This window comes from Euleptes europaea, chromosome 13 (assembly GCF_029931775.1).
Source record: "Euleptes europaea isolate rEulEur1 chromosome 13, rEulEur1.hap1, whole genome shotgun sequence".
NCBI lineage: Eukaryota > Metazoa > Chordata > Lepidosauria > Squamata > Sphaerodactylidae > Euleptes > Euleptes europaea.
Window position 1 is genome coordinate 48289779 of NC_079324.1, and position 20402 is coordinate 48310180.

The following is a 20402-nucleotide window of genomic DNA, read 5'->3' on the forward strand; positions in this document are numbered from 1 at the left end:
TGAATCGCCAGTGCTCTCCAAAGGCCTCCCTGCTTTCCGTTTTACCCTTGACGTTGGCCTCTGCTCTCTCTCTGGGTTCTCCTTTAATAAGACAACCCAACATGTGTGCTGATTGCAGCTGTAGAAATGAGCAAGATTTATGCATGTGACCTCTGGTAGGTGAGATGTGCCATTCTGGATCCTCTCCCAACATCTGCTCTTTTTCCAGAGGAAGAAAGGCAGGGAGGGGAGAGAGAGAAAGAGAGAGGTTCCACAACGTGCAGAAAGGCAAAGGAAAGGGATTCAGCCCCCCCCCCTTTAATTGATGGTTCTTAGATGCGGGAAGGCCTGTAAGACTATGGTGTGATTGGAGGAGGGCAAGTCTTGCATTCCCAGTTCCCTTGGTTTTTGCACCCTCTAATCACAAATGTTTTGGCACAGTTTATCTATAATTTGACCCGACCAAGGATATAGACAGTAATCTCCATGTGGCTTTAGAGGAACCACTTAACTCAAAAGACCACCCAACACGTAGACAGCAGCAAGAGGAACAAAAATCCAGCATTCCTGGAAATGTAGTATGGTGTGCAATCCCAGCTAAAGTGCATGTCCTTCTTAGGCCATCAACATGATGCCAAAACCAAGTATGGGAGAAGCAGATTAAGCTTTCTGCTCATGCAAGGCACCTCTATATATTGAACACAACATTGCTGTCTCTCCCATCCCACAGCAGCCCACTGATCTCCCCAAAATGCTTCTCCTAGGGGGACAAGGGACCCTCAGTAAGAGCATGAGAGGCAACATGGGGGTTTGCAGCCGGAAGGGGGAATTGGTGGAAATTACCTCACCTCACCTCTTCTGTTGGTGGAAAACTTAGTCTTGAGCCAACCCTATACAAATTCCTGGGACATTGTGGGAAAGCCCTTTATAATGCACTGTATTGGAGCTCATATTATCTCTTTGTGCCTGCATGGGCATTTATAAGTCATCAATATCCTTTATGGTGCCCTGACCTGGATGGCCTAGGCTAGCCTGGTCTCCTCAGATCTCAGAATCTAAGCAGGGTTGTCCCTGGTTAGCACTTGGATGGGAGACCACCTAGGAATGCCAGGGTCGCTGTGCAGAGGAAGGCAATGACAAACACCTCTGTAAGTCTCTTGCCTTGAAAACCCCACTGGGTTGCCATAAGTCTGCTGCTACTTGACAGCACTTTACACACACACATTCTTCGCATGCTCAGAACTTGGTGGTGGTAGCACAAAAATGCATCAATGTATTGTGATCGAATTAATGCAAACATGCTCAGTCAGAGAGGAAAAATGGGTAATTCTGGAGTATTCAAAAAAGGCAAGAGGCAGTTGATTAAACTTTGGTGAAACAGCTAAACTCACATCTAATATAGTATCCCTTCCTGTATTGATTCTCTCTAGAACTTTCAAAGGAAAGATAACCAAGAAGCATCTCTGTCAAAGGGTTCAATGTCATTTATAACTAACAAAGACATTAATTTCATCGATGTTATTTTTCCTAGCATGGATTCCTTCAAAAGAAGGTTTAAGCACTTGATACTAGTGATCACTTCTTGACTAGACTACCCGTCTGGAAGGTTACTTTCCAACTAATCTCCTTCACATTTTAAATCCCTTATAAAGGAGAAATATGTTTGTGGGTGTGGTTGTTGGCCTTAGCAAGCCAGAGCTGAGATGATTTCTCAAAGTCTTTAACTATTTAAGATGACCTCTCAAGGGGGTGCTGGAAATATTCCTTCTGCAGTTAAAATCATTGACAGTTCTTACAGAGTAGGGTTTACAGAAAGCTTAATTGCTTGAGGGAGTTGTCAGGGAGCAGGCAGGCACCTCTCCTAAAAAAGAAAGCTAAGGAATTAATCAACACAAATGGACCAAGAGTAGGAATGATTTTGAATTCTCCACAGAGCACATCAATTCTGATCTGAGTTGTCCACGTCACAGAATGTAACCACATGCATATTCTTATCAGCCCCTTCCATTGGTAAACTCCTATCTCGCTAACGCAAAGGATGCCATCAAGTCACAACCAACGCATGGGGATCCCATGAAGTTCCACCTCATGGGGCTTTCAAGGCAAGTGATGAGCAGAGGTTGTTTGCCATTGCCTTCCTTTGCATAACAGCCCAAGTCTTTCTTAATGGCTTCCACTCTGAGTATCAACTCAGCTTAGCTTCTGATGAAAATGGGCTAGTCTGGGCTATTAGAGCTGCTGCCTGATCTTGCTACTGGATAAGCAATGGGATATGAATTATCATTGTGAAAGAGCTATGGGAGTATGGGTTGCAGTAAGTACTGAATGTATAAAACACTCATCAGATACTTTTCAAAGTGCACATTGCATGAGCTCCTCACTAGGTTTCTAAAATACATACTGTTTGAGAACTTGCTGTGCCAAGGAGACCAATCAGCCTTTCTTACCATTTGAGTGATGGCACCTTCTGGTGATGTCATATTTAGGCGCTGCTAGCAGTCCTTCAGCCTCTACTTACAATGCCACCTCAACCTGCCAACCAGCAGGGATAGGTATGTGGGACATAGTCCAGACTAATGATGCCTGGTAAAGCAATCTTGACAGTGCTAAGCAGGTCTGATCCTGGTCAGAGTCTGGTTGGGGAAGTTGTGGTACTCTTTTAGAAGGGAAAACCACATCCCTCTTCTGACCCACCTTCCTTCATTCTCACTGTGGGGTGCTGCAGCACCCATGGCAGGCAGCAAGCACCCCTGAATGCCCACGGGCTGATCCTTGGATCTTGCTGTCTTGACTGCAGTTGGTGTGGGCAGCTGCCAAACAGTGAGTAGCAGCACAGGATTGGTGCAAGTGTGGGTAGAGGGGTGCAGCCGGGGGTGTCAAGGGGGAGATGGGGAGGTCGCCTGATGAAACAGGTTGCACCCCTCACAAGCAGCAGAACAGCCTGTCAAGGGACTGGCAGGCAAGGCATGGGCTCAACCAGCAGCTCTTCAAGTATCCCTAGCCTCTGCTGCACTCATTTTCAATGCTGCCTCCATTCATCCAGCCAGCAGATGCTTACGCCAATCAATATACACAAATGCACATGGGCATTAATCAAACACTGCACAAAAACAATGGAGGTGCAATATGTTCGTCCATTTTAAGACTGCCTTTTTACAAAGTTTCACCAATGCCCATATGCACATCACTAATGGGACGGGGGAGTAGTGACACATATTGACCGAAAGCTGCAACAAACACACATCCAGCTGCATAAAATCTAGGCTTAGCATCTGTTTCCCTTCCAGTTTATAGGTATTTAAGTCTGGGTGTGGCCAGATGTGTAAAATGAAGGGCAAGCGCCAAAGGGATATTTGCTCTTGGCTGGTAGCCTATAGCTTGTCACCCATAGCCCTGAATGAGGTGGACCAACAGATCCATATTGTGGTTGTTTGCTTCTGCCCAAGAATGAACAGTGCTGTGTAGAACATTCAGAACTTTTGAAAGTAAAAAATAACATCAAATTCTTATTGAAATAGTTCCAGTCCAGGTCAAGTAATTTTGGAACATCAAAATGCAGAAAGAAATTTGCATGAGGAATATTTCAGAAGCACCCTTACTTTGAATCCAACATCAATGGCACTTTCCCTTGAAGATCCAGGCTGCCCTGGTTAAGTCACCATGATGATGATGATGATGAAGATGAAGAAGACAACAGACACCCTGTGAGGTAGGTGGGGCTGAGAGTGTGTGACTATCCCAAGGTCACCCAGCTGGCTTCATGTGTAGGTGTGGGGAAACAAATCAAGTTCACCAGATTAGCCTCCACTGCTCATGTGGAGGAGTGGAGAATCAAACCCGGTTCTCCAGATTAGAGTCCTCCTCTCCAAACCACTGCTCTTAACCACTACACCACGCTGGCTCCCTCTCGAGTGCAATCTAAGAGTGCAATTATTTCATACTACAATGAATTGCAATTCTGCAACTTGGGAAAAAAAGATATTGTTGTGGTTAGTATTTAACCACTGAACTCAATGAAGAGTGTATGTGTGTGTGAGAGAGAGAGAGAGAGCGAGAGAGAGAGAGAGAGAAATGCGGTCAAGTTGCTTCTGACTCATGGCGACCCACAGCCCGGATAACCTACAAGAACCAAGGAATAAATGACCTCTGAAATGTCCTATCATTAACAGCCTTGCTCAGGTTTTGCAAACTGAGGGCCGTGGCTTCCTTGATTGAGTCAAAAAGTAACTCTCCCAAACCCTATTTTCTCAAGCCTGGGAGTTTCCCATCAGTTTCCAGGAATATTTAATAAAGGACAGCTTTTGAAGGATCCCAAGTAAGACCAGATGCTTCAACCAAAAGCCAAGTTTATAAAACATAAACACTTTTTAAGGGGCATATTGAAGGTGTAAATATAGTTTATGGTGTGTTAACACAGATTAGAAGATGCTGGAGTTGTTTTCCTTGAAATAGTCATTCAGCTTTATGAAGAGATAGGGTTGCCAGGTCCCTCTTTACCACCGGCGGGAGGTTTTTGGGATGGACCCTGAGGCAGGTGGGGTTTGGGGAGGGGAGGGGAGGGGAGGGACTTCAATGCCATAGAGTCTAATTGCTAAAGCGGCCATTTTCTCCAGGTGAACTGATCTCTATAGGCTGGAGATCAGTTGTAATAGCAGAAGATCTCCAGTTACTACCGGGAAGTTAGCAACCCTATGAAGGGATGCAAAAGATATTTCTTTCATTTATTGTTGACCATCTTCCTAGGATCTCACAGAAGGCTGGTTGTTCAGACGCTTAATAAGAAATGGCTCCAGCCTTCTGCATCTGTCAGAGCTGGCTGCCATTCATTTTTCAAAGCCTAGAAGTGTAGATTTCATCAGATTCTCCACCCCCCCCCCACACACACACACACATACACAATGTTGAGCTCCTGCTGGCAAGCTGGCTGTGTGGCTTTTACTGCCACGCACCAAGCCAAAATAAAAATTATTGGTTGCCCAAGATATTTTTCAAGCAAAAAAAGCTGCAAGAGCACCAAAAAGCAGATGCCCTGCCTATTACAGAAACTGCACGGTGTCTATCATGTGTCTGTGTCACGTTTCCGACACTTAGCTGGATTGTGTCCAGGTTTTCAGGGTTCCGTTCTGGATCTAGTGCCATCATAATGAGGAGGTTCATGTCTGTTTTGGAAACTGTTAAATGACAGAAGAACCTAGCAATGAGAGGACTGCTGCTGATGTCACAATTCATCACGGCTGTCCGCAGAGCAAACTGGATAGGAATGCACGGGTGGTTTCAGACCAAAGTTAATTTGATCAGCTGACTGGGGCCCATGGATGTTTCAAGGACCCTCTTAGCAGAAGGAAATGCTTGTTGAAGACTCATGAGGTGCAAATACAAAAGATCATATCGTGGACCTTCCACCATTTCTTCTGCTTGCATCCAGAGGTTTTTTCCCTGAAAGGAATGCAAGCAGGCATTTTGTGTTATGAATGTTTGTTAATAATTTTTAAAAACTGCTTCCACTCTCCCAAATGTCTGCGGATTAAATCAAGCGGACTAATGTTAAAAATAGCAATGGAACACAACAATCACTTCTTTTATGGGGTCTAAAAATTGAAGACTTTCTATTCCTTGGCTCCATCATCAACCAAAAGGGAGACTGCAGCCAAGAAATCAGAAAGGGATTGAGACTGGGAAGGGCAGCCACGAAGGAGCTAGAAAAGATTCTGAAGTGTATGGATGTGTCACTGGCCACCAAGATTAGGTTAATTCATGCCATTGTATTCCCTATTACTATGTATGGGTGTGAAAGCTGGACATTGGACAATGAAGAAAGCTGACAGGAAGAAAGTAGACTCCTTTGAAATGTGGTGTTGGAGGAGAGTGTTATGGATACCATGGGGTGCCAAAAAAACAAATCAGTGGGTTGTAGATCAAACCAAGCCTGAACCTAGAAGCTAAAATGACTAAACTGAGGCCATCGTATTTTGGTCACATTATGAGAAGGCAAGAGTCACTAGAAAAGACAGTCATGCTAGGAAAAGTTGAGGGCAGCAGGAAAAGAGGAAGTCCCAAGAAGAGATGAATTGACTCAATAAAGGAAGCCACAGCCCTCCATTTGCAAGATCTGAGCAAGGCTGTCAAAGATAGGACATTTTGGAGGACATTGATTCATAGGGTCACCATGAGTCGGAAGCGACTTGACGGCACTTAACACACACACACACAAATTGAATGCCCTGACATGGACGGCCCAGGCTAGCCTTATCTCATCAGATCTCAGAAGCTAAGCAGGGTCAGCCCCCATTAGTACTTGGATGGGAGACCACCAGGCAGACAACCTCTGTTCATCTCTTGCCTTGAAAACTCTTTGGGGTTGCCATAAGTCGGCTGAGACTTGACAGCAAGTTCCACCAACAACTGAAAACTCTACAATAAACAAAATGTTGTACAATTTCTTTTTAAATCTCTCCTGATTTCTATGTACAATTTCATAAAGTAGTCCCAAGGGTCCTCCCCCACTTTTAACAATAAAATCCAGTATTCTAGAATGTTCAGATCACTTCAGATTCATCCTGTTACAAACTTTACAACAACTCTGTAAAATAGGTCAATATTAGTAGGCACATATTGCTGAGTGGGAGGGTTTGGGGGGCTGTTTGAAGCAGCCTGGCGATTTCATGATTCTAAATGGGGTACGATTCTAAATGGGGACTTCCTAATGTGTGGCACAGTCCTTTAGCAAGGAAGGGAAAAATGTATGTATGCATGTATTGTACAAAATAGTATGTATAAAAATAGTATGTATTGGTTTGTTTTTGGCAGTTGTTGGCCACTCTGAGCCCAGCCTTGGTCAGGTTGGAGAGTGGGGTATAAAGCTAATAAAATAAATAAATAAAATTTTTGATACTGACAATTCATGGTCTGTACAACAATCAGCTCCTGGTCTCATTTTAGCAGAGAATAGAACTTCTCCATTTTCTGCTTCCAATTTTGTAATCTATTTGATTTCTGTGTGCGCCATCTGTTGATGTCCACATTTACAATCGCCTGGTTGGTTGCCTGAAACGTGAACAACTTGTTGTCTTTACCAAACTCTATGAGTCGCTCTCCTGTTTCATTTTGTGCTCCTAGCCCAAATTTTCAAATAAGATTTTATTCTATTTTGTTTAAAAGAACGCTGCCTCTTTATTCTGATTCCTAGCATTAAGGATACAACAACTGGCTAGCATGTATGAGCCAACCTGAAAGCAGCAAAAAGAATTTCTTTATTTGAAGGATTTGGTGTCATGATGTTCTGATGCCATCAAGCTTTTTGACAGGCTGACACCATGGCCTTTTATGCAGGCATGTTTCCCCACGGGTGCCCCTGCCAACTGCTCTGGGTTTTCCTTTTGCTTATGCATGCCTTTTCCACCCATCAGAGGTTGCTTTGCTCTCCCCGTGGGTTTTGCCCGCATTTTCCAGATAATCCTTTAGCCAGAATCTGGAAAATGCGGGCAAAACATGCAGGGAGAGCGAGGTGACCTCTAATGGGCAGAAAAGGCATGCATAAGCAAAAGGAAGCTCCGAAGCAGTCGACGGGGGTGTTCATGTGGAAACGTCTCTGCCTAAAAGGCCCATGAAAAAATTGGGCTCTTCAGACATTGATGCTGTATGTGTGGAGTGGCTGTGGCTCAGTGGAAGAGCCTCTGCTTTGCATGCAGAAGGTCCCAGGTTCGATCCTTAGTATCTCCATTTAAAAAGGACCAGGCAGTAGTTGATGGGAAAGACCTCTGGATGAGACCCTGTAAAGCTGCTGCCAGTCTGGGTATACAATATTGGCCTTGATGGACTGATGGTCTGATTCAGTATAAGGCAGCTTCATGTGTGTGTTCACATGCACAAATGTGGTTCCATTATATAGTTATTTTGGTGATAGTTGTATGGCGGGGGATGCATATTTTAATCTAACTGTTCTAGATAGGGTCGCCAGATGCCTCTTTGCCACCGGCGGGAGGTTTTGGGGCGGAGCCTGAGAAGGGCAGGGTTTGGGGAGGGACCAATTGCCAACGCGGCCATTGTTTCCCTGTGAATTGATCCCAATCGGCTGGAGATCATTTGTAATAGCGGGAGATCTCCAGCTACTGTCAGGAGGTTGGCAACCCTAGTTCTAGAGCATTGGTTTATATTAATCATCAACCCTGGTAACAGTAGCTGAAGGGGCCCAATCAAACGGCACGAGAGCAGCGTGCTTTCACAGTGAGCAGAAACTTGGAAAACTTCTTATCTCAGCACTTCAAAGGAATCCTTTTCTCCCTGGCAGCACTGCATTTGCCTTTGAATTGTTTTGAAACCTAATTCTGAAAAGGCCTGACACCCTTTGATCTGTGTAAAAAAAATTAAAGTCACAGAATGTCTTATACTGTACCACACAAGAAATACCGCCAGCCCAGATCCATGGCCATGTACGAATCTCCATATCTCTAATCTCACAGTTTTTATGTCTGACTATTTTCCTTTTAAAAACAGCATTATCTGTTTGAAAAATCTAACACTGAAAAAGCCGAATACCATCACCTGAGACTAAAGTAAGGGCTGATTAAAATGAAAAGAATTTTAAGAACGCCAATCACTTTCCCATTCTCCAGCTTTTTAAGACTTCCGTGATGCTCCAATCCCTGGTGCACAACACACTGCTGAATTAATTTATCTTCTACTTACAGTCAGGTTAACTTCAGATTCTTTTCTCTTTTCTAGCTGATGCAGCAGGAAAAGAGGAAGACCCAACAAGAGATGGATTGACTCAATAAAGGAAGCCACAGCCTTCAATTTGCAAGATCTGAGCAAGGCTGTCAAAGATAGGACATTTTGGAGGACTTTCATTCATAGGGTCGCCATGAGTCGGAAGCGACTTGACGGCACTTAACACACACACACACAGCTGATGTTCAACAAGCTGTCGATTTAAACTTCCAGGAGAAAAGCATAGGTCAGAAACTGAGGCACAGAATCAAAAACTTCAAATTCTCTAACTTATGGGGAAGAAATGTTCAATGGTGGTTTACATGTTTTGCATATAGGAAGTCCCAGATTCTCTCTTCTGTCTGGTATCAAAGTATCTCTGATATCTATCTCTGCTATCTTTCCATTTCAATTATCTCAGGTAACTGGTGGTTCAGAAACACTTCTCACTCTCTCTGCCTGAGACTTTGGAGAGCTGGAAGGCACAACAGACAGTTCTGAGCTAAATGGGCCAATGGTCTGTCTTGGTACAAGACAACTTCTCATATTATTGGTGGTCCTTCCATTGCAGAAGCTATATAAAGGGACACAAGATTGATACCACTGAGCAACCTCAGCAACAAATTGGGCCTTCTATACTTTAAACAACACTGGTTTCAAGCCGCAGATAAAGATGGGTAAGTGCTTAAGGATGTGATCTCACAGAGCCTTAGTTGTGCATAAGCCCCCTGGAAACTGAAGGAATGTATTACCAAACAGATGTGAGTTGAAAGAAGATTGACTTGGAAGTTTTATTGATTTTAGTAGATGTTAGGAGCACTTAACATCATTTGGATTGCATGTGGTTCTCTTTATGCTGTTTAGGATGTAAACAGTTTAGTGTGAAGGCAGACAGGGAATTCCAGTGACATTCACAATGGGTTCAACAGTATGAAGCTAGGAAGCTAGTATCATAATTTGTATGAAGCTAGGATCATAATTTGCATTACAGATAAAGTTGAACTTGGCAGTGGTGCGTCATCGATGTTAGCCAATAGGTGCCCACCACGGGCAATGTTGAAAGCGAGCAGAAACATTTTCTTCTATAGCGCATCTTTGGATAGAAAACATGCACATTTGCTTGAAGGGCACAGACAGAACTATTGACCAATACATATTGTCCAATTCTCTTTGCCATAAAATACGAAGGATCTGAGTTGGTCTCTTGGTTGAAATGTTTTCTCTGGCTATTTAGCTCTCCAACTGCCTACTACTTGTAAAGAATTGGTGTCCTTGGGGCATGCAGAGTTCTTTCCAACCTCCTGTCTTGCAGTTCAAATCCACATCCCAAACCACCCAAGTCCAAACCTATTAAAAACATGTTAGCCATCACTACCTGGATAGGAAATGGTTTCCAAAGACAACCCTGCTTAATCCTCTAATAAAAAGAGCTAAAGAACCACAATTTTATAGTGGACAGGGCAACATGACAGAATAAGCAGAGTGTAATGTGAATAGACAGCGTTATGAAATATCTAAGATGCCAATCAAAACTTTTAAAAAATTATAAAAGGAAATCTGAGTTGGCATGGCATGTAATGGTAGAAAATGGAAAGCATCTAAACTAGAAAAAGGGAATACAAAATGGGGAAGGATCCAAATAGCCTACACATGCTGGGGACAGATATAAAAGCCAATCAGGGCACAAAAGCTTACATGTATCCGTAGTTACTTTGTTTTAGGCATTTTTGAAAATGGGGTCAGCTACCTGTTTCCTCAGAATGAAGGAGGAGGAAACAAGAAGCCATGCTTAGCCAGGGAAACAAAGTTCCTCCAGAGAAGACCTTCGTTGTTCATATGGTTTAATCCTTACTTTGCCGTCCTGATACAAAGAAAGGGTACACTCCTATGTGCATTGACTGAATAGTGCACAAAAAGATTGAAGGCTTGAAAAAGACTGCACGAAATGGAATTATACCGGATTTCCATTGCCCTTCATCTTGCTTTTGCGACCTACTGATGCACTTTATGAAATTATTTATGCGGACTTTATAAGGACTGAGTATTGTTCCCGTGGTTCACTCATGCACTTTATGAAATTATTTATGTAGACTGAATAAGGATTGAGAATTTGGGCTCATATTTGTATTGTAAAGCCCTTATTGAAAGTTGGGGTCTTAATTACCTATGTGATACTTTTTTGCTCCAGAATTTTGTTCTTTGTATGTTTCCAATACATATTCTTAATAGCATAATTGCTATAGTTTGGTCTTCTTATTATAGAAAGAATTGTCTTGTGCTACTTTTTTGATTTCCACACCCACCTGAAGGTTGGCAGGACACTCAGTAAAAAGAAAATTTCCCTGCATCTTCCAAGAATAAACATTGGAGGCTGCAGTGGATGCTATTTCACAGCATTTAGGTCTATAGTTTGGAACTAGATGCAAATTCTAGCACAAAAACCTGGCATCAGCTGATGTGTATGGCACAAGAATGAAAGAAAGAAAAATACCAAGTCCCAGTTTAGTTCCTGGTGTGTAGGAATGACCAAGAAAAGTCATCTCCTAGGCCTAGCAGAGTCTTGAAAAGGCTTGGCCCATTCTGAGAGTGGCTCAGACCCACGTCCTTAGCAGATACTCACACAGGTTTGTGCTCTAATTTATAGCTTTTAGATTGCCAGCTGTGAAATAATTCACCAGGCGGTAAGGCTGGGGGTCAATATATGTTTAACTAGAAAGGTTTTTTGAAAGCCTCCAGGTCAATCAGGAAAAGCTATAGTTATTGCACATGAGGGGAAATAAGGAGGAGGATAGGGGACTAAGGGGGAAGAGGGAGGGTTTGGCTAGGGCAGTCGATTCCTGTTAAGTAAATAAGACTGTTTTATTGCTAAACGGCCACTGAGGAAACCCTCAACTTTTCTCAGGAAGTGGATTTACTGTATGGATTTGATGAAGCCATCTCTCCCTCCATCCCTGTCTAGTTGTCATTCTGGAGGGGAAAAATAGCCAAAGCTCATGTTACTGAACTCAGGAATACAGCTTTTAACATCAGAAATTCAGGAAAAGGGAGTAGGGCTGTCCTGGAGCTCAAGGACATCATGACAGTTCAGTCAATCAAAACATCTGGAAATTCAGTTTAATAGGAAGAACAAAGCAGCCAAGGGTAATACTAAGCCAAAATGAAGGGGGCGGCAGATATTTGGAAAGCTTTGTCACAGTTGAAAGGTCATGGTTCCTGACTGGCTGGGATCACTAGGATTGCCAAGTGCCCGGTGGTGGCGGGTAAAATCCTGCCAATCCACCGGGCTGCCTGCTGGCCAGCTGATGGCTGGCAGGCACTGCGGGCACGAGCGCACGCACATGTGCACGCATCACTTTCGGGTAAACTTGAAAGTGACGCAGACGCTCTGGGAATCTCGGATAAAACTCTATGGAAACCACAGAGTTTTGCCCAAGATCGCTAGAGCGTCCACGTCGCTTCCAAGTAAACTCGGAAATGACGTGGGCGCGTCGTGCGGGGTGTGCATGCTACAGCCACGGCCCCAGAAAGCTCCCGCCAGTGGAGCTATGAGACCTGGAAAGCCTAGGGATCACCTATGTGATCTGTACAGGGAGCATTATCTGTACTCTAATGGGTTTAGGATTGCCAGTAGGGCTGTTGAATTTAAAAAAATTCGGTATAGTTCGGATTCGGCCGAATTCGGCCCGTTTAGATTCGGGATATGCCGAAGTCTGAACTCCCCCACTTCAGGTCCGTTGAATTCGGCAGGAATTCAAAGTTCGGGAAAAAAATTCGGCCGAATAAAGCCATTAAAAACACAATCGCGCCTTTCCGCGGCTCTGGGGGGGCATTTTTGGGGTTAGAGGTCCCAAACTTTCAGCAGAGCTTCAAAGGACGTTTATTGAAAGACTCCCCAAGTTTTGTAAAGATTGGGTCAGGGGGGCCTGAGATATGGGCCCTGAAAGGGGTCCCCCCACCCTTAATGTGCATCTCTCAGCAGAGCTTGCCGCCCACGCACAAAGCTCCCAGCCCCGACAACAGCTGAGAAGTTTGCAAAGCAACTGCAAAGCAACACAACCTTGTAAAACAACACCTTTGCAACAGGGAAAACCAGAAGACACACAACTGAAACCTCCCCCCTCAAACCAGGTAGCGAGAGACTCGAGGGGGAACACACACCCCAGGCAGAACCGACGAAAGCCCCCTTTGGCTTCCCCCCCACCCACAGAAACTGCTCCCTCCCCACACACACACAGATTCTGCTTTCCCCCCCCCACACACACACATACACAGGAGAAAAATTATAGATTAAAGCCCCCAAAGGGGTCTTACTGTGGCTGTCTTCTGTTCCATCAGGAGGGGCTGGGGAGGACTTGTAATCCAAGATGATTCCAATTAGGCATGGGACGTTTTGCTCTGGAGAAGATGCACACAGGATCGGCTGATCCATTCATCCCAATAGGGGAAAGGGGAAAGGGGAAAGGGGAAAGGGGAAAGCCCATACCTCAGGACCCCCTGACCCAATGTTCACAAAACTTGGGTGGTCTCTTAAGAACACTGGTCTGAAACTCCGCTCAAAGTTTGGGATCTGCACCCCCAAAAATGCGCCCCCTGCAGCCATGGAAAGAGAAAAGGGGGGAGGCGATATTTCTGCCCCCACTGAACCCATCATGCTGGATCAGACCAAGGCCCATCAAATCTAGCAGTCTGTTCACACAGTGGCCAACCAGGTGCCTCTAGGGAGCCCACAAACAAGAAAACTGCAGCAGCACCATCCTGCCTGTGTTCCACAGCACCTAATATAACAGGCATTCTCCTCTGATCCTGGAGAGAACAGGTATGCATCATGACTAGTAGCCATTTTTACTAGTAGCCATCAGTGGTGGACCTACATTTTTGGGGCCCTGAAGCTTGAACTGTTATGGGGGGCCCTTCACAACCAGCAACAATACGGCAACATCCAACAAGGTCCAAAGGGCCTTGCTGCCCTTGCAAGGACCTTGAGGCCGAAATGGTGGAGAACGGGGTGGTGGGGTGGAGTCCTTGAAAATGGGCCATACAGTGATGAAATAAAATGACAGAACTATTAAGCCATGCACCAACAAAGGATCTGAGGACCCTGCTGCCAAAATGTAGGCTATGAATAGATTCTGGCGAGCTCAGTGAGCCCTTACAGCTGGGGGTTCGAGCGCTGCAAACCCCAGAGAAAATTTTGAAATTTGACCAATTACAGGGACATTTTCAGGCAATATGAAATGGGTATTAGAGCATATTCTAAAGTCAATATTAAGTACTTCCACCCATTGGCTTATGATTCTATCACTAAAAAACTCCATCAATTTTGTTGAGAAATTAACTCATTAAAAAAAAGTTGCTTCAGGGGGCCCCTCCAGGATTAGGGGCCCTGAAGCTTAAGCTTCATTAGTTTCACAGTAGATCCGCCTCTGGTAGCCATGAATACCCATCTCCTCTATTTTCCTTTCTTCTCCTCAGCCTTTGCTTCATCTTGCCCCACCCTCAGAATCCTGATCCTTGAAGGAAAAATCAAATCTGTATTTTAGATACTTTCAGATTTGTTTTGAAATTCAGGCTTGAAAGAGGTTTTTAACACTTGATGGCTACTTTTAAGGTAATAATGTTCAGTATCAACTGAAATTCAAAGCATCCACAATTAATCCACAATTAAGAATGGTGAAAACAAATTCAACTTGTAGAATCTATCAGGTCCCTCATCCTCCCACCGAAGGGCTTCAAAGCCCTTGATCAGGGTGGTGTATTCCCTGTCTCAAGTTCCCATTGCCATTGTTCCAAGTGGTGACGAGGAAATTTTTTTAAAAGTCACCAGTGTCGTGAGCATGATGACATCACTTCCAAGGAATAGCCAGAAGCAACAGCAGTTATGGTTTTACCATAGAGTTTCCAGCGATTCATAGAGCTACCACCATTGCTTCCAGGATTTCCCCGAAAGTGACATCATCACGCTCATGATGCCACAGCTGCACCATGTTGCCACCTCCACCCCTATCCAATGGGCCGTTCCACTCCCCATCGTACAAGTCAAAGCTTGATCTCCCCACTGCCTCCAGACTTTTGAGACATTTCTGCAATGGGTTTACACATGGAAGAGCATTGTATGGCAAGGAGATAGTGAAGTTTCACAGAACCCCACAAATTCCCTCGATTTTCCCTCTTTCACTAACAGCCAGGCCTCTCTGAATGTTCTGCAGATGGACCCTGTGGTCCTGTTGCAGCAACCAGTTGTGGATCCTGCCCCCAATGAGCCAACAGACCAGGAACCACCCAGAAAGCCCTGCTGTAGGATACCTGCCAGGGTCCTGTGCCCACAGAGTTCTACCCAGAGCATCAGGATCAGAGACAAAGGAGCCAGAGGCAGATACCCGACAAAGGAAGAGTAGACCAGGTCTGCCACACTCTAGCCCCTCCCAAGGAGGAGATTAGGTGCAGTAGTTCTTGACTGGAGCCAGGACTTTAAGCAGGCTGCCAGGAAGGTCAGGGATCCCAGCCTCTTATATAAGCCAGTTTGGAAACCTGGAGATTTTGGGGGTGGAGCCTGAAGAGGGGTTTGGAGAGGGAAGGGACTTCAAAACCATGGAGTCCAATTGCCAAAGCGGCCATTTTCTCCAGGGGAACTGATCTCTATCACCTGAAGATCAGTTGTAACAGCAGGAGATCTCCAGCCACCACCTGGAGGTTAGCAACCCTAGCTGAATGTAAGAGTGGCTGACTTCAGCCTCTAGTGAGTCTGGTCCCTAAATTACAGGGACTCCTGACTTTTCTCACAATACTCCTTAGCTGGTATTCTTAGAATCTACAGGAAAGGGCAATGTGGTGGGATAGTCTCTTCATGGGCTTTGAATCCACCACTCCTGAGTATCTATCTGGAAAAAAAAAACCAAGCGCAAAACAAAGAGCGCAAAGGGCCATTTGCAAATGCTCAAAGGAGATCAAGATCTCATCCTCATCAGACAGACCATTTACTGGGAAAAATTATAGACTTTTGCTTAAGTATGAAACTGAAATGGAACAAGTCAAGGCATGCATGATTAAATGGATGCAGAACTTTAAGAAAAAGATCAGGATACAACAGTGGGGAAATTTGTGGACAAGAGCAATAAAATTTATAGCCAGCAATAACTTAAGAGAAAACTGGTACAAACAGTTCTGTAGATGGTATATTACAGCAATGGATATAAAAACAACAACTATATATAACAAAATGGACATAACAAAAAGACTGATAGTCATTGCTGGAAGTGCAAGGATATTGATGGAACGTACTGCCATACTTGGTGGTCTTGCAAAATAATTAAGAAATTTTGGAGAGCAAACCATCAAGAAATGTAGAAGGTGTTGAAAACTTCTTTTCCTCTAAGCCCAGAGACTATGCTATTGGGTGTAGCACCAGAAGAACTGGAGAAAAATCATAGAGAACTGTTCAGTTATATGACAACTGCAGCCAGAATGGTCCTGGCTTCAATGTGGAAGCAGGAAGAGATTCCTGAGATTGATAGGTGGCGAGAGAAAATGGTAGAGTATATAGTGATGGCAAAATTGACACATTTGGTGAATAGAAGACCTGAGGAGGAGTTTCAGAGAAAATGGAAACCGTATTATGATTATGTGTAACCACATAACAGCTATTGGGTGTTAGATAATCAGAACGTTAATACCAGTAGTTTATAGAAAATGCAAGAACAAGAGGGGGAGTATAAAGCAGATGTCTGTAAGCAGCAATTTGATCAATCTTAAGTTGAGTTTATACATTGATAAAATGATAACCAACGTTAGATAGGCAGTAATGATAATGGGTGTAGGAGCCCTGTGGCTCAATGGTAAGCTGCAGTATTGCAGTCCACAGCTCTGCTCACGACCTGAGTTTGATCCCGACAGAAGTTGGTTTCAGGTAACGGGCTCAAGGTTTACTCAGCCTTCCATCCTTCCACGGTCGGTAAAATGAGTACCCAGCTTGCTGGGGGTAAAGGGAAGATGACTGGGGAAGGCACTGGCAAACCACCCCGTAAAAAAACAAAGTCTGCCTAGAAAATGTCGGGATGTGACATCACCCCATGGGTCAAGAATGACCCGGTGCTTGCACAGGGGACCTTTACCTTTTTTAATGATAATGGGTAGTAAGAATATCAGTTTTTATTTGAAGCATTGTGACTGGCTCTAAATATATATTCCCTTTGGAAGGTATGATATTTTGATTGTATGGATCTGTATGTGTTTTACTTTTTTATTTCAATAAAAACATGGGGGGGGATCTCATCCTCATTCTTGGCGTTCCTCCCAAGTCCATAAATGGCTCCTCCAGTCTTTTGGTGTCTAAGTTGCGGGAGAGCTTGTTATCATGGAGCACCTTTGAAAGAGCAACCGAAAGCATTAACTTTTAATATTTAATGCCTTCGTCAAACTCTCTGAGAGCAAAGTGAGAAAGGTCCCACAAAAATCTATTAGTCTTAATCAAATGCTTCAGCTGGTCGGCCATTACTAGCAATTAAAGAGAGGGGGTTGTGTACGAGTGTCGGAATGATTTGCGCTGTGATGCCTCTCCTCCATTGGCATCTCCTTTTCTTCTTAGCCAGGTCTTTTCAACCCTCTTTTGTTCCCCTCACCTCCTGCAGCAGATTCAATTCCTGACCAGTGAATTACACCACTAATGAGGTGTTTATACTCTCCGCTCATCAATCACAGACATGTTTGAACGAAAGTGTCGACTGACTGATAGCCGGGAAATGATGCGGCCCTCACCATATCCGGCAGTGGTCAAATCTGCCTTGAGCCATTCCTACCTCTTGGGTTTGCGCCGTAAGCAACTGAGCAGGAACAGAGGGGAGGGCTACATCTGATGCCTGCCACTCAACCATGATTGGGAGACCTTTTGTTGTTCCGTATCAGGTCCCCTGCTTCTCCCTTTTGCTTTTGTCCCACCATCTTGCACATGTCATCACCTGCTCTGAGCACCACGTGGCTTGAAACTGACTCCCTTGGTGACTCAAGGAGTCAGGTAACACAGGGCACCATCTCATGCACGAGCATACATGGACACATTGATGAAAAAAGATAAAAGACCACCTAGAGTGCTGGTTACAAGCTCTGTTCTCTTTTGTCACTACCACCCCCCGCAATCTTCTACTGTAATGTTCTTTCATGACAAGCAATATGGTGACTATCCTGCTGTGTTTACTCCATTCAACTCAAACCAGTTAGCTTCACTAAAGTTGTCAGTAAAAGGTAGTCCCCTGTGCAAGCACTGGGTCATTACTGAACCATGGGGTGACGTCACATCCTGATGTTTACTAGGCAGACTGTGTTTACGGGGTGGTTTGCCATTGCCTTCCCCAGTCGTGTACATGTTACCCCCAGCAAGCTGGGTACTCATTTTACCGACCTCAGAAGGATGGAAGTCTGGGCCAACCTTGAGCCGGCTACCTGAAACCGACTTCTATTGAGATCGAACTTGGGTCATGAGCAGAGCTTTGACTGTACTACTGCAGCTGTCCACTCTGCACCATGGGGCTCTTTGCTGTCTATGGATGGCCATTTTTGAAGCGCCAAGCTTCAGAAGCAAACCGCTTCCTTGCAGTTTCCAGCGTCACAATAACTCTTTTCTAATTCCCAATTATGGCCTTTTCTTCAGTCAATTGTAAATGGACCAGGCCAGATCTCATAGTCTAGACACCTGTGGTGCAAAAAATACATTGGTCTGAGTCAAAATGTTTTTAAGTGTAGTGGAGAGGGGGTACAGAGTTCAAAAATGGATTTTCAAAATAAGGTAATATACTTGACATGGTAGAATGCTGTGCTAGTTTCATATCTTTGCCACATGGCATACATCCCCTTGTAACCTAGGATTACCAACCTCCAGGTACTCGCTGGAGATCTCCCGCTATTACAACTGATCTCCAGCTGATGGAGATCAGTTCCCCTGGAGAAAATGGCCGCTTTGGCCATTGGACTCTATGGCATTGAAGTCCCTCCCCTCCCCAAACCCTGCCCTCCTCAGGCTCCGCCCCAAAAATCTCCAGTATTTTCCAACCCAGAGCTGGCAACCCTATTGTAACCTAGGGTTGCCAGGTCCCTCTTTGCCACTGGCGGGAAGTTTGGGGGCAGAGCCTGAGGAAGGCGGGGTTTGAGGAGGTCAGGGACTTCAATGCCATAGAGTTCAACTGCCAAAATGGCCATTTTCTCCAGGGGAACTGATCTCTATCGGCTGGAGATCAATTGTAATAGCAGGAGATCTCCAGCTACTACCTGGAGGTTGGCAACCCTATTGGAACTGCTAGACTGGCCTACCAAAATGGGCTGTGTTTCAGGACAGCTTTTGAATCTTGCACGCTTTAGGATGCAGCAATCCAACTGCTGACTGGTTCTCAAATGCAGGTAGCCAATATATCTGTGCAGAAAGAATTGCACCAGTTTGCAATTAAATCTGAAATTCATGTAGCCTGGCATACCCTAGGAACTACTTTCTCGGTTCAAGCCCCCTCCCTCTGTTTGCCAAGGTTACCTGGCATAGCTCTGATATGAGTGTTCTCTTTTTCTGAGAATTTTTCCGTAGTGGCACCTGCACTATGATCTCCCCCAGACAAATGGGCATTGAGAGCAAGATAAGGATGAGGGGCAAATGACCTTCAAATAAATTAGTAAGGAGTCTCTGGATGATTTTTTAAAAAAAATTAATTCTGCACTTCATACATTCATTTCTGCAGCAGAACCACCAAAACAAACAGATGGCATCATTGGGAAGAAAGGTGGGATAGAAATAAATTAAATGGAAGTGGGGAGTCTGTGTCTGGACTGAAGCTAAAGGCCCACAAAATGCTCCAGCATTTAAAAAGAAAGAAAGAAAGAAAGAAAGAAAGAAAGAAAGAAAGAAAGAAAGAAAGAAAGAAAGAAAGAAAGAAAGAAAGAAAGAAAGAAAGAAAGAAAGAAAGAAAGAAGGAAGGAAGGAAGGAAGGAAGGAAGGAAGGAAGGAAGGAAGGAAGGAAGGAAGGAAGGAAGGAAGAAAGAAAGAAAGAAAGAAAGAAAGAAAGAAAGAAAGAAAGAAAGAAAGAAAGAAAGAAAGAAAGAAAGAATCCTAGCACACAGAAAGCTAGCTTCTCCAGGAGAATGGTTTGAGTCTTGTCTTCTCGCTGATGTGTTGATTTTCCATGTGAAGTAGGGTTCCCAATAGCCTGCCAATTAACCGGGCTGCCTGCCAACCCTCAACTGGTCGGCGGGCGGAAGCAGGCCCATTGAAGGAGGGAAGTGATCCATGCGCATGGCTCAATGATGTCACTTCCAGGATTACACCGGAAGTGCTGGCATCGCGATCGGGATGCTCTAGTATTCTCCCTCCCAAACACTCTGGCTTCCAGAGAGTTTTTGGAGGACTGTGCTAGAGCATCCCATATGATGCCAGCATTTCTGGGGTAAACATGGAAGTGATGTCATTGCGTCACACACGGATTCCCACCCCCAGCCCCACCTCCGCGAAGCTCCCGCTGGTGGCTAGGAGGGACCTGGCAACCCTAATACGAAAGGGAGCTTTTTACCCCACAGTGGATAAGTAAGGTTGCCAACCTCCTGGTACTAGCTGAAGATCTCCTGCTATTACAGCTGATCTCCAGCCGATAGAGATCAGTTCACCTGCAGAAAAAGGGCCACTTTGGCCATTGGACTCTATGACATTGAAGTCCCTCCCCAAACCTCGCCCTCCTCAGGCTCTGCCCCAA